Genomic DNA, 22,940 nt, shown 5'->3' on the forward strand with positions numbered 1-22,940 from the left:
TAGCACAAAGAGAGAGAGAGAGAGAGAGAGAGAGAGAGACAAATAGAGGAGATAGAAAAGAGTTAAGAAAAAGGAAATAAACAAAAAAGAGAGAAAAGCGAAGGAGAGAGAGAGAGAGAGAGCAATAAGGGTCAATGGGGGAAAGAATAATAAGAGTAAGGCACAGGGAGATGGGAGTGAGGAGTGAGAGAGAGAGTAAACAGGAGAAAAAGACATAGAGAAGCGGTTAAAAAGAAAGATAGATACATAGAGAAGTGAGAGTAAGAAGATGGTAGCAGAGAAGGGGATGAGAGAGAGAGGAAGAAATGGTGATAGTGTAATATCAGGGTGAAGAGGGAGAGACAAAAGGACAGGAGAATATGAGGGAGGGAAGTGATAAAGAGAAAAATGAGTGAGAGGTGAATGGGTAGACATGAGGACAAGTGGAAACTCGGTAAAGAAAAATATCTCCTTAGGTGAGTCGGTCTTAAAAGCTTCTGTAAGGAGGTGTGAAGAGAAAGAGAGTTGGCCTGACTGAAGAAAAAGTTGGTAGGAGAAGGGGTGGCCATAGAGTAAGAAATCGCGAAACAATGAAACGGAGACGGGGGAGAGAAGGGTTGATGGTGGTGGTGGTTAGGAGAGAAACCTTTAAAGTTTGTCTTTTGAGAGTAAGAAGAAGAGAGAGGGAAGACAGTGAAAGAGAGAGAGAATGAGAAAGGAGAAGTAGGAAGAGCTTGTGAGAGAGAGAGGGGGAGGGAGACGGGTCCAAAATTAGGGGAGATTCTAAAAAGGTTGGAAGAGAGACAAGCAAAACGACGAGAGGGAGCGAAGAGCTTATGAGAGAGAGAGAGAAAGATAGTAGTTGAAAAGAAGGGTGGGAGAGAAAGGCTCAGTGTTTGGAGAGACTAACGAAATATCAAATGAAAAAAGATTTGAATAGAGAGAAAAGGAAAAGAGACAGACAGGCCTGGAATTGGGAAAGAAACAAGAGTGAAATATCAATTGAAGGAAGATTTGGGGAGATGAAGAGAGGGAGAGCTTTAGTGGCTGTGAAAGAAAGAAAAATGGATAAATGGTTGTGAGAGAGGACGAGAGAGATAAAGAAGAATAAAAAGGAGAGAGAGAGAGAGAAACATACAAAAATGGAAAACAACGCGCGCGCGCGTAGAGACAGACAGAGAGAATTGTCTATCTTTCTCTCTGTGACAGAGATAAAGAGAGTAAGAGAGATACGAGGAGAGGAAGGGGAGATTAGAGAAGGTGGGATAAGATCGTGGTGTGAAGCCAAAAAATAAAATAGTCCTGTCTGCTTCGGTCGATAGTTTTGACGATGATGATGATGATAATGGTGGTGTCAAAGTAGGAGAGAAATGGGGGAAAAACACTGGATAATGAGAAAGTGAGGAAGGTAAAGATAGGTTAGGTAGGCTGTGTGTATGGACGAAGACGACGGGAGAGGAATATTAGGGTTAGTGAATGAGAGAGGAAGGTGACATGTAGAGCAAGAGAAAAGGAGGGAAAGAACGACAAAAAGAAGGGGAGGAGGTGATATGTAGAGCGAGAGGAAAAGAGTGATAGAAAGGAGAGAAAGGTGACATGCAGAACAAGAGAGGAGAGAAAGACAGCGAGAGCAAGAGAGAAGGGGAGTAAAGTGACATGTACAGCGAGAGAGAGAGGGGGGAAGGAAGAGGGAGAGAGAGAGGAGAGGAAAGGAGAAACAACTAAAGCCAGTTATTCAGGGTTTCTTCGTTTTTGCCTGATCAACCAGGTGTAAAGTGTATTACAAGAATGCTGTATATTATTATAGAAAGAGTACAACAATAATAATGCCAACAACAAACGTAATGATTGATCGTGGTAATGGTGTTGGGACGAGGAAGAGAGAAGAAAAAAAGGCGGAAAGAAGTATAATGGAAAGAGAGAGTGTTTGTGTGTGGAGAAGGGAAGGGGGAGAAGAAATAGTGACAGAATAGAGAGAGGAGGAGAAGAAGGTTAAAGGGGAGAATGGGGGGGGAGTATAGGGAATAAAATTGTTAAAAATAAATGCAATAATAATTAAGTTTTAGTTTGGGAACAGGACCTGGAAAAGTACAAAATGCAGTTGGTGTGTGTGTGTGTGTATGTGTGCATACAGAGTTAGAGAGAAAGAGAGAGAAGAAAGACAGACAGTTCTATGTGTACATGTGTGTGTGTATTTATGATAGACACAGAGAGCTACATGCATATATATATAGAGAGAGAGAGAGTGAGAGAGATTGATAGAGAGAAAGAGAGACGGAGATATAAAGTAAAACAAAACAAGACTATGTATTCATAAAGACGAGAGGTTTTAATTAATTTGAGAGGGGAGAGGAAGGACAAGAGGCAGAGAGAGAGAGAGATGAGGTGCAGTGAGAGGAAGAGTACTGCAGCAAAAGGAGTAGGAGTTACAGAATGGGACAGCACAAAGGCGCAACCAGGTTCTCTCGCCATGAACAGGACGTTTCACTCCTACACATATAACTATACATACATTATATGTATACACGCGCAGCACACTATTATATATTGTCCTATGAATTATTCACACGGCTCACACTATATGAAACTATAATATATCATGTATATTATGCACCTGTTTTTGCTTAATACGCCAACAGTCATATTACATATTATATGCAAGCTCTACATAGAAAACTTCTTGGGGGATTTTTTTTTCTCTTCTTTCCTTTATATAAATGAAACTATATAAGATAAATGAACTCGTAAAAACTATATACTAAAGCGTTATTATTATACACAGGCGGAGCGGTGCAGAGACGGCGATCGAAAGAGAGAGAGATAGACGAAACGAGAAATATTTGAAAATAACGGACAGACACCATCTTAAAATTGTTTTAAGGCTACGAAAAGAAAAGAATAAAATTACAAACACGCCATGATCAATATATGAATTGTTGTTTAGCCCCGGGTCAATACCGCTCAAGCAAAACCTATAATCAAAAATACACAGGCTGTGATCAATTGGGTCTTTTACTGTTGTTTTCTTTCTTTCTTTTTTTTTTTTGCCATGTGGACTTTCCTATGTAAAAAAAATAATAAGCTGTGAGGTATGTGTGATATAAGGTGATTCAGCTGCTCTTTCTAGCAGGCTAAGCAGCCACGTAGTCTCCCACGTTGGCTTGAGAGGAGTAGAAGTGATAGGGAGGGATGGACATATATAGAGAGAGTAATGAATCCCGGTGGTGGTAGAAAGCGAGAATGATGAATGGTGGTAGCAGAGAGTGTAATGAGTATTAGTGAGAGAGAGAGAACGCAAGAGAGATTTATGATGATAGAGAGAGAGAGTGTGTGTGTGTGTGTGTGACAAAAACTAGTTCGACAGGTAAGAAAAAAAAAGGCGACCAAAGAAAAAATTTACAAAACGTATATGAAAAAAGGAAAAAGAATATGTAAATGTATTGTTTAGTTCAAAACTGGAGGTACTTCGGTACTCTTGGCCAGCTACTTACTTCTACGACGTCGACTAAAATCAACGACGGGGTAACCTTTTATATGGTCGCAAGATTTTTTTAGAAATAGCAGCTAAATCTCAAATCAAACCCTGCTGTCTTATAAACAAGAAAGCGGGACATTGGATATATTTATAATGAAAATGGGAGATGGCCATAGCTTCAATTACTATCACAGGTCAGCTCGATAAGGGCTGAACTGAGAAACTTAAAACAACTATCATTAAATTCCCAATCGATTTATCCGACCAGACTGTCTTCTAACAGAGCCTGGTCGTAATTTTTAGCAAAAGCGATATTAGCTTGATTGGTAGATGTTTAATTTAAGATCCAGGTAAACCAAAGTTTTTATCAACAGAGGTGTTCTGAGTCGTAACCCTACCATCGAACACTTCCTAGTTTCAGACGACAGAATGTCATTTGAGGTTAAAATTTGACTGCTGTTATTTTGTAGCAAGTCAAGCGAATCGCTGAAAGTTTCACCTGCTTGTTAGTTTTTATTATTTGAAGGGGGCTATAAAATTAGTAGGGGTCCATTCAAATATACTACATAAACCTATTTCCTCCCCCGCCCCCTGTAAGACTACCACTCCGAACATTCCTTTCACCTGACAAATACCTCCTGTATAAGGTATTTGTACTGGCTTTTAACAATTTGGTTTCAAACTCTCCCAAGGTCGATTTGATCCTGCAATCTTTCGCAGGTCCTTAACATAAAGTATCGGTTAAGTACTGGATTCAAGTGTACCGATTCAGCGCCCCCACCCAACCCCGTAATTCCGTTTCTCTTGCACCAAAATTGGAGACAATTACTATTTTTACACGTGAACATGTTTGTTTTAGAAACTACTCCATGGGCGATGGATCAACAGAATCGTTAGAGACGTACGAAATGGTTAGTGGTATGTGTTCCGGTTCTTTACGTTCTGAGTTCAAATCTCGAGATCAACTTCGTCTTACCGGAGTCGATAAAAAAGACACAGTAACAAGTACGAGGGACGATGGTTCTTGACTAAAGCATTAACCTCAAACCTGCTAATCACTATCACAGAGTCCAAGATACATTAAATTGCTTAGCTGTATTTCAGAGTTCAAATCACGCCAGGATTAAGCTTTTTTTTTTTTTTTTCTGCATTCTCCTGTTAATCACTTTTTCTTCACGAGTCCTAGGACTTATAAGACGGGTTACGCAGTTTCTCTAGCGTATAAGTGACCAAGATCACAATAATCTATCCTGAACAGGGGCGCCGATCCGTCAGCGATTTTATTTATTTATTTTTGAAGGGAGGGAAGAATCGCCCCCGATACGTTATCTTATCGAGCTTGAAGAGATGAAAAAATTAAAAGGATTCGAACTCACAACGTAAAATCCGGAAGAAATGCCGCTAAGCATTTTGTCCGAAGAGCTAACGATCCTGCCAGCTCACCGTCTTGCTCTTAATCATCAGGATCGATATAATCGATTATATGTCTCCCCTCAGAATTTAAAGCTTCAGACCCGTATTAGAAATAAGTACTGAGAGATATCGATTTAAAAGACTGTATATTAACACTCCGGTAAGAAAAATAATCCCGTTTTAGCAACATTAGAGAGCGTCGAACAAAATGCTTAGTGGCGTTTTTTCCGGTTCTTTACGTCCTGAGTTCAAATTCCACCGATGTTAACTTTACCTTTCATCCTTTCCAGGCCGATAAAATAAAGTACAAGTCAAAAAGAAGTATTTCACCCCCCCCCCCCCCCAATTGCTGGCCATGTACGAGAATTTTAAGCATTTAAGGCCACGACGAGTAGTCAAAGTACTAAGTGGTATTTCCTCTGGCTCTTGACGTTCTGAGTTCAAATTCCACCGAAGCCGACTCTGCCTGATATTCTTTCAGGGATAAAATAAAGTACCATACAAGTACCGAGGTCAATATATTCGACCTGCACCCTTCCCTTCAAAACTACTGCCTTTGAATCCAGCAAAGGACCAGCGTCCAGCTGAGGGTAGAATATTTGTGACCTCAAATCGTTTATTTACAGGCCACGGAAACCGGGCAACCGGCTTTACGAATCCGAGAGCTCAAGATGAAAAAAAAAAATATTCCGGCTCTTTACGTTCTGAGTTCAAATCCCATCGAGATCTAATTGCGATTCTAGTAAATTATTTTAATCAGTTCTGTTGTCTCTTCTTCTTCTTTGTGATGATGATGATAACAGAGCAAAGTTTATTACTTTTTACATTTCTAAATTAACGTAGGCATTCTCTCTCTCGATATATATATATATATATATATATATATATATATATATGGAGTGGCTGTGTGGTAAAGTAGCTTGCTAACCAACCATATGGTTCCGGGTTCAGTCCCACTGCGTGGCATCTTGGGCAAGTGTCTTCTGCTATAGCCCCGGGCCGACCAATGCCTTGTGAGTGGATTTGGTAGACGGAAACTGAAAGAAGCCTGTCGTATATATGTATAAATATATGTGTGTGTGTGTGTTTGTCCCCCTAGCATTGCTTGACAACCGATGCTGGTGTGTTTACGTCCCCGTCACATAGCGGTTCGGCAAAAGAGACCAATAGAATAAGTACTGGGCTTTCAAAGAACAAGTCCCGGGGTCGATTTGATCGACTAAAGGCGGTGCTCCAGCATGGCCGCAGTCAAATGACTGAAACAAGTAAAAGAGTAAAGAGTATATATATATATATATGGGGGGGGGTATATAAACGAAAACCTACATCCTACTTGTCAGATTTGAATAATTATTGCGTAGGGTAACCCACGAATAAACCACATTTACCCACTAATCGGTGTTAAGCATTCAATCTCACTGTTCGATATCAACACACACACACATATGGGTTTCTTTCAGTTTTTGCGTATCATATCCATTCGCAAGCCTTCGGTTAATCCACTTGCCCAAGGTGCTATGAGGTGGGACCGAACCGTCTTAAGTATACTATATCACAGTTATTTCAACTGATACTAGCATTTTCATTTACTAGTCTTATTATATATAATGAACAGAGTATAATAATAATAATAATGCATAAGTTTCTTTAATACTAGTTAATGTATTATTTCTTAAACAGCCAAGTGTTTGTATCATTAATATTTCTTTCAGATTAAAAAAATTTTAAAGTACCGCTACGAATTAAAAATTTTTATTTATTGGAAACTTTAATTAGTTTCCCCTTGTTTTATTTTATATTTACACATTGTAAATATCAAAACGGCTTTAAAAGTAACACACACACACATATATATATATGTATATATATATATATATGTGTGTGTGTGTGTGTTTGTCCCCCTAGCATTGCTTGACAACCGATGCTGGTGTGTTTACGTCCCCGTCACATAGCGGTTCGGCAAAAGAGACCAATAGATAAGTACTGGGCTTTCAAAGAACAAGTCCGGGGTCGATTGATCGACTAAAGGCGGTGCTCCAGCATGGCCGCAGTCAAATGACTGAAACAAGTAAAAGAGTAAAGAGAATATATATATATATATATATATGGGGGGGTGTATATAAACGAAAACCTACATCCTACTTGTCAGACTTGAATAATTATTGCGTAGGGTAACCCACGAATAAACCACATTTACCCACTAATCGGTGTTAAGCATTCAATCTCACTGTTCGATATCAACACACACACATATGGGTTTCTTTCAGTTTTTGCGTATCATATCCATTCGCAAGCCTTCGGTTAATCCACTTGCCCAAGGTGCTATGAGGTGGGACCGAACCGTCTTAAGTATACTATATCACAGTTATTTCAACTGATACTAGCATTTTCATTACTAGTCTTATTATATATAATGAACAGAGTATAATAATAATAATAATGCATAAGTTTCTTTAATACTAGTTAATGTATTATTTCTTAAACAGCCAAGTGTTTGTATCATTAATATTTCTTTCAGATTAAAAAAATTTTAAAGTACCGCTACGAATTAAAAATTTTTATTTATTGGAAACTTTAATTAGTTTCCCCTTGTTTTATTTTATATTTACACATTGTAAATATCAAAACGGCTTTAAAAGTAACACACACCACACATATATATATATATATATTTCAAAAATTTGAAATGAATTCAAAATACAAAAAGGTGAATATGAAACAAGCCTTAGACCATATTCAGGAGGACACCAAAAGGTAATCGATGTGTTTTAATATAGATATATATGTGTGTGTGTGTGTGTGAGTACATTATAGATAGATTATGGGTGATCGAACATGTGAAAAAAGACTTCAGAAACTGTTAAAAGGAAAATATATATATATTAGGTACATATGCACACGGGCACACACACACGCGGATGTCCAAATACACCTATTACACGTGTATATATATATATATGTGTGTGTATGTATAACACACACGTATGTACGTCCACTCACGAACGTAGGCAACCCTACTTTAGTTACAGGTATACACCACACACTTCAATAAATAAGTTTATTATTTTGGATCTAACCATTCTCTATTGTATTTGGCCATGTTGATCCACATACCTACAACACACATACACACAAACAGCTCAAGAATTAAGGGACCTACACATCTGGCGAATTCTTTTAATTCATTGCATACACACAACGAATGCATCATATCTTTTTGCCCATTACTTTATAATTAAAATACATGTCTGATTTTATACACACACACGCACACACATATACCTTAGTACATCAATATTTCTTTATATAAATGATCCACAAAGATTATACACTCACAGATTATATATATACATCTGCATATATAGTTGGTGGTACGAAACAGAACATGCATTTTTATGGCGCGCGCACACAGACACACGAGCAGCAGATATTATAGCATTCATGTTAGTCTTGAAATTTGGAATGGCTTAAAATGAAAAATCCGAAATACAGCATAGGGCATTATCATACTTTAAACTTCAAAAATAGCATGAGATATTGTGAGTGGTATTTCATATTGGATGTCCTCCCCATTACGGCCTTAAAGTCCTATCTGATCCATTAAATCTGTCGGATGTATCACATTATATATATATATATAGAGAGAGAGAAAGTTTTATTATAAAAATAATTTGAGATTAAACGGAGGGAATATTCAGTGCTTATTTTTAATATTGTTTTACAATAAGTGTGTTGATAGAGACTTCGAACTTTCGGCCAGTCCGAAAGTTAAGTCACCATTCTTCTTGTAAAAGTGTGTGTATGTAGGCATGTTTACAGATGTGTTGTTTTTTTTTTTGTAGATTAGTCCCCTAATAGCTGGGGTTTCACTTTTTATTAATTAGTGTAATTATCTTAGTTTTCTTTTCTTCTTTTTTCTCTTGTCATTTAAGACTTTCATCTTCGTTAATTGATCTTTCTAAGGTTAATACCCAGCAATTTCAATTAAGGACTGCAAAAGTAAGGACGCCCTTAGGTAAAATTACAGATTAACACTTATATCGTAATATCCTAAAATGAACAGTGTTTAGTAAAAATTAACAAAAGAATGCCTCTGTACATCTAACCACAAACAAATACCATTTATATATATGTGACGGGCTTCCATACAGTTTTTTTATAACCAGATTCACTCAAAGGTAATGGTCGGTGTTAAGCTTTTAGTAAAAGACGTACCCAAGTAGGTGTACAGTGGGAATGAACTCGAAACCACGTGGCTGAAACACGCAGCTATGTCCTTCACTCCCGCTTGGGTGTAACGTGCCTGTGTTTGCATATTGAGTAATATAGCGTGTGAATTATGTCATGGACATATATAATAGATTACAGGTTGATAAAGTTTGTGTGGATAGATAGATAGATAGCAAAGTTGAAATATAAATAGAAGGAAACAAAAATAATATTTAAATATCAAGCATGGACAACCTTTTTTGAGAAGCGGGCCGCACTACAATAGTTAAGGTAATTTTTCGTTTAGCCGTGCCATTCGGAAAGAGATAGATTTTCCCACGAATGCCATAAACGAAGAATTAAAAGAAACAATATTTAACAAAATCTTAAAAAGAAAATGTTATGGAAGAACCGATTGGAGACAGGACTATTGTAAAAAAAAAACGTGTTAATAATTCCAAATAAATGTCTCTATTTAACTAAGAGACGAACTAAAGTGGTACGCCTCGCATCGACTATAGAAAGTGCAACCAATTATCCCTCAAATCACAGGACACATTTAAGATATTGTAATGTTGCAAGTCATGTATAGATTTTTGTCTGGAAACAGACGGATTGGTCACGCTTGGAATGCTTTTTAGTCGCTAACATGTGTCTATTTGGTTAATCAGTGCTGAGATGATAGGGGTAGGCGGAATAAACAAACAACAGTCATAAATTAAGACATGAAACCACCTGAGAGACTGGTAAATTTAATTAATTTTGTAATTAAAAGAGGATTAATTACTTACGGCATTTTCATAATGTAAAAAATAAATACCCCAGTTGTGTATATAGTTGGATCTGTTTTTGGTTTATTATTATTTTTTTTTTTTTTCCTTTGAAATAGTAGTTTAAAATTACATATAAAATATATTTCCTTTCGTGTGTAGAAGTCCGATGGCTAAGAAGGAGAGAAAAAACACGGGAGAGAAAGACTGCGTGGAAAATGAATGAGTGAGTGTTTATGAGGAGAAAGAAAGGAAGCAAAGGGATGAGAAGAGTAACTATAAAAGCTTTATGGTGACTGAGAAAGAAAATGAAAGAGAAATAAAAAGGAAAAGTTTATTTATTATTATTTTCTTCATTTCATATGCTCTTACAATCGACCACATGCAACGTATAAGAGAGAGAGAGAGAAGGGTTTCAATTGAATGGCTGTAGGTGTGTGAATGTATAAATACATAAATATTACACGAGGACCTTAATGTATTTGTATTTAGTTTCCAGACCCCTCTCACACACACACACACACACACACACAACCTGATGGTATTTTCCCTACGGATTAATATTGGTTTCAAATTTTGGCACAAGGCCAGCAGTTTCTGGGAAGGTGTAAGACGATTACATCGACCCCCCACCTCCATCCCGTCCCCCTCAATGCTCATCTAGAACTTATTCTATCGACCCCGAAAGGATGAAAGGCAAAGTCGACCTCGGCGGAATTTGAACTCAGAGCATAAAGACGGACGAAATGCCGGTAAGCATTTTACCCGGCGTCCTGGCACCTCACCAACTTCGACTTTAGATATCCTGATAATTATCCAGAGATTTAAAGTTGTTGTTTAACCCCAGGTCAACCTACACTGAAGATACTTGCGATCGAAAGCACTTCTGTCATGAGGGCCCGGAGTCATTACTCTCAGATATTATAAACCCAAGCCTCCCTTATCTAATATGTTTGTCTTTTTTCAAAATAAAGAGGTCGCTGGGATTAACTTAAGCGATCGCCAAGGGTTGCACTCCACGATTTGGTACTTTTGATGCCTTAAGCAGAGTCCACTTTCTTACAAACATTTGGGGCACGTCTTCCGTTTGAGGAACCCATCTTCTCTTCCTCTCCCTCCCTCCTAACAATCAAGGAGGTCCTACAAAGGATCTTGGGCACAGCCTTCCTTCAGTGATGGCGCTACAATGTGAGCCGCACGGAGCAGCCCTAGAGTTTGCCGCCCCCATCCTTGGGCCCCATCCTTTACAGACATATACTGCAGGGCCCAAAAGTGCCGCCCGCACAAAAGCGTCGCAGGAGCAGAGAGCACCCTCTCCCAACCCACTCCGCCCCTCCCCATTCCTAGTTACGTTACTACCTTCCTCCTTGACTATAAGATTAGAAAAGATTTGACTGTTATTTCTAGCGGATCTAGGTACCGTCTCGAAGTCGATTCCCTTCATCGGTAACAGGTTCTGTGGAAGAGTTTCTATAGTCTCTAATAAGTGAAAATAGAGTGTGAGTGTGTACGTGTGTGTGTGTGAAACTACAGCAGTATATTATAGTTCTATAGTTTAAAGATATTGACTATTGATTTTTTCACGTCTGTAAGTCTGGTGTGCCAGTAAATGTAGGTGAGGGTACATGCGGTTCCATAAGAGTATGTGTCTTCAGATGCGAGTATATGTATGTGAGAGAGAGAGAGAAAGAGCACACACGCGTTTATCTGTATGAGAGACAGAGAGAGAAAGAGAGAGAGTTATTTACATGCAGATATATAAATGTGTATTAAATATATTTTATAAATATAATTACATATTTACAAATACATAAATGTATATTAAATATGTAATTATACATATAGAAAAAATTTTACATTTGCATATCTAAAAATGTACATTTAATGGGTGTAAATAATTCTAATATATATATATATATATAGGCACAGGAGTGGCTGTGTGATAAGTAGCTTTGCTTACCAACCACATGGTTCCAGGTTCAGTCCCACTGAGTGGCACCTTGGACAAGTGTCTTCTATAGCGTCCGGCCGACCAAAGCCTTTTGAGTGGATTTGGTAGACGGAAACTGAAAGAAGCCCGTCGTATATATGTATATATATGTGTGTGTTTGTGCGTCTGAGTTTGTCCCCCCACAACATCACTTGACATGTGATGCTGGTGTGTTTATGTCCCTGTGACTTAGCGGTTTGGCAAAAGTAGACTGATAGAATAAGTACTAGGCTTACAAAGAATAAGTCCTGGGGATTGACTAGCTTGACTAAAAGGTGGTGCTCCAGCATGGCTGTAGTCAAACGACTGAAACAAGTAAAAGAGTAAGAATATACCATTGTTTTCTTTTTCCCTTTGTCATTGGGTTAAAGAACACTTCTCCATCCCTGTATGTGTCAAACAGAATTTGTTGAGGCAGATTTTCTACGGCTAGATGCCTTTCCTGTTGCCAAACCTCACCTGTATCCAAGCAAGGTAATATTTTCATTGCTTCTATGTTGGAGATGTTTGCTTGCAACAATCATGTGACATCATGATATGGGTGTTCACACACACACACACACAAACACATCTATGTGATGGACTTTTTTCTCAGTTTCCATCAACCAGATCCACTCTCAAGGTTTTGGTTAGCCTGTGGAGACACGTGGCTTAGTGGTTAGGGTGTAGGACTCATGATTGTTAGATTGTGGTTTCAGTTCCTGGACCAGGCAATGTGTTGTGTTCTTGAGCAAGACACTTCATTTCATGTTGCTCCTGTCCATTCAGCTGACAAAAAAGGAGTAAACCTGAGATGGAAGGGCATTCCTATCCAGGGGGAGAATTTATAAGCCATGAAACCACAGAAACTGGCCTTATGAGTTGGTATGACTCGAGAACATAACTTTATTTACTTTGGTTAGCCTGGAGCTTAAGTAGAAGACACTGACCCATGGTGCTGTGCACTGGGATTGAACCCAAAATGACATGGCTGGGAAGCAAGCTTCTTAGCCACACACCCACACCATGCATGCATGTGTGTGTGTGTGCTTACTTCTTACTGTTTGTGTTTGACCATTGAATCTAATGACAACCAGGTGAGTGAAGAGATCTTTTGGAAACACAAAATGCTAAAGGACTATGGTAGACTTAACAAGTTACCTGTATATGGTCCATGTTTTACAACCAACCATTCAGAAAAGTGGAAACACAGATTGTCCAGGAAAAAGGGAGCTAGGAGTGGGAGTGATTACTTAAAAAGGGTCTTTCTGAGCCTTCCTAAACAATACAGAAGCTTGTCTGGAACAGTTTAGGATTCCACCCTGTCTAGTAAGCAGTCATTGGAATTAATCCATTTATACACCTGGTTGCATACGAAATGTTCAGTACTTATTCGACACCCGTAATACAGTTGCATACAGTCCTTCGCTTTGAGATTATGAAAGCTTACCATAATGTTTAATCTAAATACAGTGAAATTTTTTATGGGCATATATGGGTTAAGGCTAACCATAATACATGAACAGGAAGAGTGGCAAGTTGTTGCTAGTTTTACTGCAAAGGTGGAGAAGAAAGAGCAGGATTGTGTAGTGTGCAATTTTCTGGATGTTAACAGTCAAGTCTAGTCTTTTTATAAGCTGTAACAGCTGCTGAAATGACAGCTCTTGTTATTTCTAGAGTATGAGCTACTTATGAGCTACTAGGATACCATCATTAATCAATATATTATAGTCTAATGATCTGTAATAGTTCAATGATCTATAATTCAGATCTGAGCCTGATGATGACCTGCCAAGATTCTGAAGCTGAACTAGTTCCCATTGGGTTAAAAATTAACAGCAAATCCTACCAGCTTTTACATTCATTTTTTTTCATAACAGTTTGGTCATACAAATGAAGAAGTTATTAAACAGTACAAGAGCCTGCATTTAGCCTTCCCTAAGGTTCACCTTTCTAGTCTATCATAACTAGTACTATCATCCCAGTATGAAAATGAAGGAGGATAATTACAAACTTGAGTGAGACAGCAACCCTTTCTGAAAATATCGCTCAGAAATTCTCTTTTTACAGGGTCAAAAGTCTTTGGCAGATTTTCAAACACTGTGAATGAACCAGTCCTAATGTTGTTCTTTGAATTTCTCCTGAAGCTGTCCTGCACCAAAGGTCAGTCAAGTCAACTTGTTCCCTGAAGAAACACCACTAACTCCGATACATTTTCTTACGTTAAGTGACCCTGTCTTTTAAGCATTGCTGTTACTGTTTTTCCCAACTCCATTTTTTTAGTACTTTTTACTGATTAGTCAGGGAAGGAAGGTCAACAACTGAAAACATTTAGGGCTTTTCGAGACTGGTAGAAGTGAGGTGAGGGTGGGAAGCGAGGAAGCTATCCTTAACCTGAAGGTCTAGCCCCAGTATGTTTGAGAAGAAATATGGTAACTAATGGGTTAATTATTTGCCTAGTTTAATGCTACCACCTCATACCTTGGTATCATTAGAAGAATTCAATCTCTCTCAGGTATTTGGGCCAGATCTTAAGTTTTCTGTAAGCATTTGGGCCAGAGATCTTCAGCAAAGAGGCAGCAACAGTAAGTGCTGTACAGTATTTTGCCTTGCATCATACCAACTCAGCCAATTTGCCATGGATGGAAAAATAAAACATAATGTTATCAATATTTTTGTCATATTAAGGCAGTGAGCTGGCAGAATCGTTAGCACGTCGGACGAAGTGCTTAGCTGTATTTCGTCTGTCATTACGTTCTGAGTTCAAATTCCGCCGAGGTCAACTTTGCCTTTCATCCTTTCGGGATCAATTAAATAAGTACCAGTTACACACTGGGGTTGATGTTATCTACTTAAATCCCTTTGCCTGTCCTTGTTTGTTCCCTCTATGTTTAGCTCCACCCCCACCCTGTGGGCAATAAAGAAATAAATATTTTTGTCATATTAAAAGGACCAGACTCTGCTGGCTATGAGGGTTCAAATACACCTGAGGACAGTGTTACCTATTATCTTTCTATTTCTTTTTTTTTGTGTGGTGGTGGTGGAGTTTGGGGCGTTGATTAACTTATGTTGCCGTTTAGCTCAGTGGATTAGCAACACAGACAGAACTTCAGACAGAAGCTTATCTTACTGTATTATACACACACACAAATACACACACATATACACACTGGAGTTTATGGTATTTCGTTGAGTATGTGTGTGAATATCTCTCTCCCTCCCTGTCTCTCTCTCTCTCTCTATATATATATATATATATAACACACACACACACATATGCTATGGTATTTTGTTATATATATATATATATATATATATAAATAAATACACACACACATACATAATGCTTGACAGTATTTGGTGTCAGTGATTTTAAAACACCTGCAATCAGTAATTCTTCACATATAATTACATAATTCAAAGGTCATTGAACTTGCTAATTCTATACATACATTACCTGTACGTAAACATATTGCTTTATAACAATTTACAAATACAAATTTTTACAACGTGGCTGTGTGGTAAGAAACTTGCATTCCAGCAACCTTCTTACCACACACGGCTTCAGTTCAGTCACACTGCATGGCACCTTGACAAGTGTCTTCTACTAAAGCCTCGGGCCGATCAAAGAATTGTCAGTGGATTTGGTAGACGGAAACTGAAAGAAGCCTGTCATATACATACATATATGTATTTATATATTTTATTCTTTTATTTGTTTCAGTCATCTGACTGTGGCCATGCTGGAGCATTACCTCATGCTTATGAGCCCCATACTTTTGTGTGTGTGCGTGCACACGCGTGTGTGTGCGTGCACACGCGTGTGTGTGCGTGCACACGCGTGTGTGTGTGTGTGTTGGCCTTGTGATGGCTAGAACCAAGCATTGTTTCCAGTCTTCCTGGAAAAACATGTCTGACTATGGGGGAATATTGGTTTGCTTGGAAGCAGATGAGGGTTGAGGACAGAAAGAGCATCCAGTCAGAGAAAATCTAACTCAAGGAACTCGACAACCATTCCTTGGGAAGGAAACATTCTGAGTTCAAAACCAAATGCTTAAAAAAAAAAAAGAGAAATAAACACAAATCCATCCACCCATTAATAATCATTATTATCATCATCGTTTTAATGTCCATGCCAGGGCCGCCTGAATGGCTCCTGTGCCAGCAGCACATAAAAAGCACCATCCACACATGGCCAATGCTAGTGCCTCCTGACTGGCTCCCGTGCCGGTGGCACATAAAAAGCCCCATCTCAACATGGCCAATGCCTGTGCCTCTGGACTGGCTCCCGTGTCGGTGGCATGTAAAAGGCACCATCTGAACGTGATTGATGCCAGGCCTGCCTGACCTGCTCCTGTGCTGATAGTATGCAAAAAGCACCATCCGAACATGGCCAATGCCAGTGCCTCCTGACTGGTTCCCCTGCCGGTGGCATGTAAAATGCACCATCCAAACGTGATCGATGCCAGGCCTGCCTGACTGGCTCCTGTGCTGGTGGCATGCAAAAAGCACCCACTACATTCTCAGGGTTGTTGGCGTTAGGAAGGGCATCCAGCTGTAGAGACATTGCCAGATCAGATTGGAGCCTGGTGCAGCCACTGGCTCTCCAGACCTCAATCAAACCATCTAACCCATGCCAGCATGGAAAACGGACGTTAAACGATGTTGATGATGATGATGATGACTTTTCCAACAGTACAACAGCATACCCATATACCCACACTTCCAGTAGTACCCCATGTAAGAAAGGGTACTTTTACACGCTATTTCCTAAATCAATTGCATATTTTCCTCACTTAAATACTGGCATGGCTGTGTGGTTAAGTTTGCTTTCAAATCACAGGATTTCCAGTGCAGTCTCACTGTGTGGCATCTGTAGCCCCAGGCTAACCAAAACCTTGTGGGTGGATTTTGTACATAGAAATTGAAAGAAGTTTATCGTGGCTGTGTGGTAAGAAGCCTACTTCCCAACCATATGGTTCTGGGTTCCGTCCCACTGTGTGGCACCTTGGGCAAGACTCTTCAACAATAGGCCTGGGCCAACCAAAGCCTTGTGAGTGGATTTGGTAGAGGGAAACTGAAAGAAGCTATAGTAGAAGACCCCTGTCGAAGGTGCCACGCAGTGGGACTGAACCCGGAACCATGTGGTTCGTAAGCAAGCTACTTACCACACAGCCACTCCTACGCATATATATATGGCAGGTTTCTTTTGGTTTCCGTTTACCAAGCCCCCTTATAAGGTTTTGGTCAGCCCAAGGCGATAGAAGAAAGCACTCGTCCAAAATTCCACAGAGTGGAACTGAATCCGGAACTATATGGTTGAGGAGTAAACTTTTTATTTTCAAAGAATATTTTTATACAAAAAAGTGCATCTTTCACGCCAATGATAATGGTGGTGGTAAGGAGGATGATCATAATGAGGTGCTGTAGGTGAGCATAAAATGGAGGTGACAAAGGTGAAAGCAACATGTAGGTTGACAAGGTGGCATGAATATGTGGATGGGTGAAATTTGAAGGTGGGAGGAAAAAAACAAAGCATAACTTCATTTTGGTATTTGGTTTGCAAGATATTTGATGTGAACTCATGTGTTGAAACATATTTGGTTGTATATTGGGAAGGTCATAATACCAATAATAAAACACTCACATACACTGATACTATTACACTTCTTTGTTATCTAATTTTTTCAAGGTAGTGCCTCAGCATGGCCACAGTCTGTCTGAGAATTACATTATATATATGTGTGTGTGTGTGTGTGTGTGTTTTCTTTTATCTTTCAATCATTGGATTGTAGCCATGCTGAAACACCATCTAAGAGGGTTTAGATGAACAAACTGACCCCAGTAATTTTTTTTTTTTTAAGGTTGCCACTCATTTTATTGGTTTGTTTTGCTGAACAGCTAAGTCACAGGGAGGTAAAAAAAAGCAACACTAGTTATCAAGCACATACACACACACACACAAGAGTAAACAAGAGAGACAGGCAGAAACAAGGAAAATGCCCGTTGTATTTGAATATAATGCAAATATTCTTTTAAAAAAGCTTTCCATTTACTTTTCCCAAAATCTAATTATTTTCCATACTCACAGTTGAAAAAGTCTCAATGACTGAAGCTGGTACTGAAATGTTTTTCATAAAATTATTTTAGCATTTTCTACCTTGACTTTTTTTTCCATATATACATATATGTATATAGGGAGAATTCACAAAAAAAACAAAAGACAAAGACAGGTAGTGTAGACAACAAACAGATGTATTAGTTTAACACTCAGGAAGTGGAAATGTCTTTAACGTTTCGAGCCTACACTTTTCCACAGAAAGAAACAAGGAGAGAAAATAAAGAATGTGTAGTCTATCCACGATAGGCTTCTTTTAGTTCCCATCTCCCAAATCCACTAACAAGGCTTTGGAATGAACCCGGAACCATGTGGTTGAGAAGCAAACTTTTTACCACACAGTCACACCTATGCCTTTATATGGTCATCATTCAACATTCACCTTTCCGTACATCCATATATTTGTATCTGTATAACAAGAGGCTGTCATAGAAGACACTTGTGCAAGGTGCCATTCAAGCCTGGGCCCCAACCCACGGAGTCAGGAAGCAAACTTCTTGAAGCCGTGGCAAAAGACATTTGTACAACACGCCATGCACTGAAGACAGTTTGAGTAGTTTCTTTTGGATGATTCTCAAATCCAGAATTATGAACAATCGCAGACATGGTCGATAACAGTACCGCATGATTGGCACTTGTGCCAGTGGAACGTTAAAAGCACATCCGAATGTGAACGTTGCCAAGGCCACAGAACAGATTGGCTCCTGTTCTGGTGGCATGTAAAAAAGCACCATTCTAGCGCGATCATTGCCAGCATCACCCTACAGGCACATGTGCCAGTGGCACGTGAAAAACAACATTTGAGCGTGGTCGTTGCCAGTGCTACCAGACTGGCTCCCATACAGGTAACACGTAAAAAATGCCTTTTGAGTGTAGTCATTGCCAGAACCACCTGACTGGCCCACATGCCGGTGGCACGTAAAAGCACCCACTATACTCTCAGAGTGGTTGGTGTTAGGAAGGGCATCCAGTTGTAGAAACATTGCCAGATCAGATTGAGCCTGGTGCAGTCTTCTGGCTCACCAGTCCTCAGTCAAACCATCCAACCCATGCCAGCATGAAAAGCTGACATTAAAAAACAATGATAATGATGATGTTTCCAAAAGTCCTTAGTCTATCAGTACCAGCAGGCAACAGTGGCCATGTGCGATGAATCCTACAGACAGGGGTGGAGTGCATCCTCTGTTGTCTGAGTTACAGTTCCCTACTAAACTCTGGTGCAAACAGTTGTTCAGTATCAATACACACTCATGATGAGTTGGGTTATGTTGAGTTCTTTTCACATGGAGGACAAATCCAGCGATCTACCAAGTCAACAACGATCAAACCATCAATGCATCACCTTCTTTCACAAAGAAGAGCAACTAGTGTTCTTCTGTCTAGTGGCAATGGTGAAGGAAGTTGTGCATGAGGGGGTGGGGCTGTGACTGAAACTTTCAAGATGAGAAGGAGCAATTTTTTTCCCCCTCAGGTCAAGCCCTGCTTGTCAGCTTCTGTGAATGTCACTTGAAGAGGTTGGTTGATTTTAGTTATGGCTGGTGAGAGTGGATAGGGGATTAGCTTAGTGAAATGCACCTATTTTAGCCATCTGACTAAATCTTGATCAATAGAAAGATAGATAAACAGATATAGAGAGAGGGATAGGCAGAAAGACAGACAAATATATGTCCAAAGACAGTGGGATAGAGAAAGATAAGCAGATTGATAGACATAGCTATAAATAGACAAATAGACAGACATGAATGAATGGATGGATGGATGCCAGGGTATGTAAGGATTCTTAAATCTGAAAAAAAAATATTAATTAAGCATAAGACACTAAACATAGAGGCCCAGTGGAGCTGATTCCTCAAACTGTACAGACTGAAAAATCAACATTGGGTAAAAAAACTTCAAAGTAACTGACAACCTTCTCATGATATATACGCTCTTTGTGTGTGTGTGTACTTGCTTGGACCAGTACAACAGTAAGAGACTATAGAGATCAAGTGTATAAAGAGGTACTTGACATATTTATATACATTGTTCATTGTGTGTGTGTGTAGTAGTAGTAGTAGTAGTGGTAGCTGATTGTATTCAATGGGATTTCCTCAGGCTAGAAATTACAAAAAAATAGAGGAAAAACTTAGCTACTTCAAACATAGTTGAAAAGGAATTTCAGAAATTCAGATAGATAATAATAGTAATGGAAAAGTTAACAGGGAAATTTACACAAGGCGAAATGAAATTATAACAAATTATCTCTTACATAATTATCCCAGTGATACTCAGCCAGGATATATATGAACATTTGGGTGTCCCTATAAAATTTTGCTGATAAAAATTTATGGGCAATAAATTGCTTATATTTCTGTAATAATAAATGAAACATAATCATCATTATTGTCATCGTTTAAAGTCCGCTTTCCATGCTGGCATGGGTTGGACAGTTTGACTGAGGTTTGACTGAGCCAGCAGCTGCACCAGGCTCCAGTCTGATCTGGCAATGTTTCTACAGCTGGATGCCCTTGCCAATGCCAACCAATCTGAGAGTGTAGTGGGTGCTTTTTATGTGCACCAGCACATGAGCCAGTTAGGTGACCCTGGCATCGATCACGTTCGGATGGTGCCTTTTACGTGCCATTGACACAGGAGCCAGTCAGGAGGCACTGGCATTGGCCCCATACGGATGGTGCCTTTTACATGCCACCGGCACGGAAGCCAGTCAGGCAAGCACTGGCATCGGCCATGTTCAGATGGTGCATTTTATGTGCCACCAGCACAGGAAGCCAGTCAGGCGGTCCTGGTATCGATCACATTTGGATGGTGCTTTTACATGTCACTGGCACAGGAGCCAGTCAGGCAGCCCTGGCGTCGATGACATTTGGATTTTAACAATTTCTTTCAATACTGTTCCTGATATTTAATTACCAAAATATAAAGGGATTTTTTGAAACATTAAATGGCTATGAAAGAGGCATCAAAGGGGTCTGTTGGTGAAAAATGGTTGAGAACCACTGTAATAGCTGATATTGGTTGGCTGTGGCAGAATCATTAACATGCCAGGCGAAATGCTTAGCAGTATTTCACCCATCGCTCTGAGTTCAAATTCACCTCATCGTTCTGAGTTCAAATTCCACTGAGGTTGACTTTGCCATTAATACTTTCGGGGTCGATAAATTAAGTACCAGTAACATACTGGAGTCGATGCCATCGACTAGTCTCCTCCCCCAAAATTTCAGGCTTTGTGCCTTTAGTAGAAAGGACATTGGTTGGCTGGCTTCTTGGTTTCTCCAGACACGCTTTACATGGTATAGAGAGAGGGGGAGAGAGCGAGGGTAAAAGAGAGATGTAGAGAGAAAGAGAGAGTTAACATAAGAGGTGCAAGGGCCATCCTTGTCACATTCTGTATCATGCCGAATCTCCTCGAGAACTACATAAAGGGTACACGTGTCTGTGGAGCACTCAGCCACTTGCACGTTAATTTCACGAGCAGGCTGTTCCGTTAATCGGATCAACCAACCGGAACCCTCGTCGTCATAACCGACGGAATGCCAGTTACAAGACGTGTGTACCCTTAATGTAATTCCTCAGACAGGCTGAGCAAGACAAAGTGTATCACAAGGCAGTGTCTTTCGACTTACAAGGTACAATTCACTCGATGAGTTACCATAAAGGTTCCGTCTGCCCATTTCCACTCGCAAAGTGCGGGTTGACCTGAGGCTATAAGAAATGGCATTTGGCCACATGTTGCGCCTACCTATCAAGTATACCTATGAGAATAGGCATTCCATCCATCGACTATACTGGACTACATTACTTACTGTAACCGGGTTGAAGAAAAATTTGGCTGCTATTTCTAGCAGTTCAGGCGGTAACTTAGGGCAGTCACGGACAAACTACGACCTACGGGACATTCTGAATGACTCGCCCACGAAAAATTACCTTGGATTTAAAAAAAGCTTTTTAAATAGAGCAGCCTGTCTGATAATGAACCATATCTCACGCGGCCCGTTTTTCTAGGAAGGTTGCCCACATCTGATGTAGGAGTTCTGTCGAGGTCATACATCTGAGATTTATATATAAACCAGTCAGTTAGCGGGCAATCTTTGATTTTAGCGCTCCACATTCATTTCTGCGCAATCAGCAATTACAAGGAAAGTGAAAGTAGTGGGCAATCTTTGATTTTAGCGCTCCACATTCATTTCTGCGCAATCAGCAATTACAAGGAAAGTGAAAGTGAAACAGAAAATTCAAACTGCTGAAGTCAAATTAGTGGAACAGGTGACCATACAGAAAGCACTGACGTATTTTGGTCCAAGATTCGAATGTAAGAAGAAAAGAAGACGACCGCTGTCTGCCCACCGCCCCCAGATGTATGATTCTGTGTCTGTGTGAAGCATAATTGTCTCGAAAAGTGTGCAGCCATTTACGAAGTTATCTGAGGAAAGAGAACTACGCCTGGAGCTTTAGGATCTTATGATCGGACTGTAGCGGGGAGGGAGTGGGTAGACAGACAGACAGACGGAGAGAGAGACAGAGAGAAAAATAAAAAAAAGAGAGACGGAGAGAGAAATAGAGAAAGCAAAAGAAAGGGTGATAGACACAAAGACTGACAGACGGAGACACAAAGAGAGAAGAATGAGAGAACGAATAAAATATCGAATCGATTTGATTCACAAAATCTGTCCAGCATGCGCACATTGCGCGGACATATTCAATTTATACACACACACACATTGAATACATAAGGTCATCTTGCATTTTTACTATGGCATTAAAAAAACTATGTCGCCAGCAACGAATAAAATATTGATACACCCGGATACAAACAGTACCACGTACCTTCATCTAATGTTTATTTCTCATTATTATTATTAATTAGTGGCAATCACAATTATGTTATGATTATAATTACGTCAACATTAAGAAGTTTAGGTTATAAGCTGCTTTGGAGGTGGTTTTAATTTAAAATCAGTCTTTATAGTTAGAACTTTTAAATTTTCTATAATTCTTATACATGATAAT

At 39.5% G+C, this 22,940-nt stretch overlaps 1 protein-coding gene across 2 annotated transcripts in view; it reads right to left on the reverse strand.

The window, feature by feature from the left end:
- Nucleotides 1-22,940, reverse strand: part of LOC115222086 (muscleblind-like protein 1) — a 357,773-nt gene that overhangs the window by 322,130 nt on the left and 12,703 nt on the right. Inside the window, exon 1 of one of the 2 annotated variants that reach the window (XM_036511149.1) lies at nt 9,031-9,055. The exons of the other annotated variant lie outside the window; for it this stretch is intronic. The gene's annotated coding sequence lies outside the window, so the exon portion shown is untranslated. Of the gene's footprint in view, nt 1-9,030; nt 9,056-22,940 lie in introns of those variants that run through there. 2 annotated transcript variants of the gene reach the window in all.

The sequence above is a fragment of the Octopus sinensis genome, linkage group LG19 (genome assembly GCF_006345805.1).
Source record: "Octopus sinensis linkage group LG19, ASM634580v1, whole genome shotgun sequence".
In the NCBI taxonomy this organism is placed as follows: Eukaryota; Metazoa; Mollusca; class Cephalopoda; order Octopoda; family Octopodidae; genus Octopus; species Octopus sinensis.